Genomic DNA, 2,859 nt, shown 5'->3' on the forward strand with positions numbered 1-2,859 from the left:
CTTCTGGAGAGCAGCAGCACTGTGGCAGAGTGGTCTTCTATTGCTAATAAAGCCAAGGGCCACTACTAGTGTGCATCACTAATTTTTGCTCCCCCTCTTCCCTGAGAATGGGATGGTTTACATCACCAACTCCTCTGAAGATAAACCTGACAGAAATATTTGTGAGGAACTGCAAGGTTAAGCGTAACTGATACTGAAATATTTTGGAAGACTGATACCTATACAACAACAAACCTGAGAGAGCATGTAACATTCCTGCATTTTGCTTCAGTGTGGCAAAAAGCAAGGTCAAGGTTTTCCTTTACTGTGTTTCAAGAACTGCATTTGCTTTTATTTTGCTGAAATGCTTAATATTTGCTGTATTTGCTAAAATGTAAGACCCTTGAGAACATTAACAGTGTGATAACAGGTGATTTTTGTTACATAGCCACACAGTTTATGCCATTATCCATTCTATGCTTTACTGTCTTCCATGTGTAAGCGATGCCTCTTCAGCACTGACACAGCTGAACAAGGCTGTGTAAACTCTACAGGGAACAAGCATTTAAGTCAAACACCCAGTGTGACCTGCTGCTTTATGGCCACTGAGATGTTTGGTGGGGTAGATTCTTCATAACTTTTTCAACATCAACTTCTGTCCTACAAACTTGAAATCCAAAGCTTCCCACAGTTCAAGCAGAGTCAAACATGGATAACAGAATGTTTTAAGAGTTCAACTATTCTTTCCCTTTAAAAGGAAATGGATTGCTCTTTTAAAACATCAACAGTGCATAAAATCCATATTCTGGAGAACAGGGTTAGGAGAAGAGTCAGTAACCACCCAACAGGAAACAGCAGATGCACAAAGCCAGCAAAAGCTTTGATGAGCAGGATTTATAGAATGGGGCAGCATGACCAAGATCAAATGGTTTTATATGAACATAGGCATAAAGGGTAGAAGCCAACCAAACAACTCCAACAAATTACACAAATTAAATACCAGTACCATCATGGACTTGGCAGAACTGAGATAGTTATTTTGACCCTTAACACCAGGACATAAATCTGGTGGAAGTGATGGTGAACTACATCAATACGAAGTATCTGTCACATGGCTGTATTCAGATTAAGTTTAAAAAGGAGTGACATTTATTTCCTCAGCTTGAAATATCATGACATGTAACAGGGTATTTAAATTTCTAAAGGTTCTAAGAGGTTACTTTCTTGAAGTAGAGCTGTAGAAGCAGAGTTCTTGGCATAGTCTGGAATTACACAAAGGACTGCTTCAAGTGTCCCAGTCCATGAGAAAAGCACAGCCCCAAATCCAAAACAATGTGCAGCCCCAAAGATAAAAGACAACAAACAGTTTTAAAGGAAAAATAAAGCCTGCATGGGCACCACAGTACTCTTGAATTACTGAAAAGTTCAGGCTCGATGGATGCCAGTCAGCAAGGTCTGTAAAAGCTAGCCCAGTTAGATGAGGCTGAGTTAGGCTGGTAGAAGGAAATACAACCTTCCTTCAAGAAGTAAGGTCTAAACAAGAGAAAGGTGGAATTATAAAAATTTAAATGTAAAACTTAAAACCCAAACCAAAGAAAACCAACCAGAAAGGAACAAAAAATATCTGTGAGGAGTAACTTTCTAAAGGCCTAAAACCAAGTGTCTCTGCCTACATCCAACACACATGCCTGGAGGGCTCAGAATGCAGCTGGTGAAAGGTTCTCCCCGCAGAGGTACTCTTCTCTAGACAACTACAGCTCAAATGTGTGTGCACATGTTTCCATAAGCAGGAGAGACTTAGCACTTGATTAAAAAAAGGAAAAAGACAAAATCCCCAGCTATTTACTGTGACCAAATTTCCCTCTAGCAAAAGCTTGCAAATCTGACCAGTTTTCATAAGAAACTTAGGAAGAGACTGGGAAGATCCAAGGAAATAATTACAAATTTGACCTCTGTGTATCAGCATGCACTGGAAGAAAGGAGAGAAAGAGGTGTTTACACAGGAGCAGAGGCAGCACGTTTGAGGAGACAAGTCTGAGATACAAGAAATACTCTGAAGTACAAGGAGAGCAACTAAGATGAGACAATGTAGTTGGATTTCAAAATACTTGGCACAGCTCTAAAACAGGCTCAGGGCTAGGACCTCTGTTGCTCACTTTTTAGACAACAGGTATCTTCAAAGAAGTTAACAGATTTTCTAAAATTCAAAAGTTAATACTATGTTTAAAGATTCATAGAGCACATCAGACTACGTTGCTGTACAGCAGTTCCAAATGCTACCTAGAAAAAACAGACACAAAGGAAAACTGAACTCAAAACCAGTTCCAAAACAAAACCCAGTTTAGGGAAGTTGCCAAATGTTAAGAGTATATACCAAAAAAGGCAACTAGAACACTTTTCAGTATTAGGAAATTGGGAGGGAGTATACATTAGATACAAATGACCACACAGAATGTGGAGCTTACTACGAAACCTTGTTTTTTAGCATAAATCTCCATATTTTTAAAGTGCACCCAACTGATCTATGATGGATAAATAAAGGCATGAGCAGAATTCAAAGCAGGCAGGGCAGGTTCAGCCAGAGGTCCTGCCCTTCATAGTCCAAGTGACCCTCACCTTAAGACATTCAAGGTGAGGTGAGCAGAGTGTAGCACCTACTCACTCAGCTCTTGCCCTGGGCTGTTTGCACCAGATACCACCACAAGTCACTGCCACGACCCCAGAACAGCCCCCTCCCAGGGCAGCTCACTCCAACAGTACACTTGAAATCAAATCTCACATATTTTAATTTTCAGTTTTGACTTTTCAAATAAATACAGTTTCAGCAGATTCAGTTAGAAGACACGAGTATGATGTTAAAGAAAAACTCAGAGTCCAATA

The sequence above is a fragment of the Parus major genome, chromosome 1, assembly GCF_001522545.3.
Source record: "Parus major isolate Abel chromosome 1, Parus_major1.1, whole genome shotgun sequence".
Lineage (NCBI taxonomy): Eukaryota > Metazoa > Chordata > Aves > Passeriformes > Paridae > Parus > Parus major.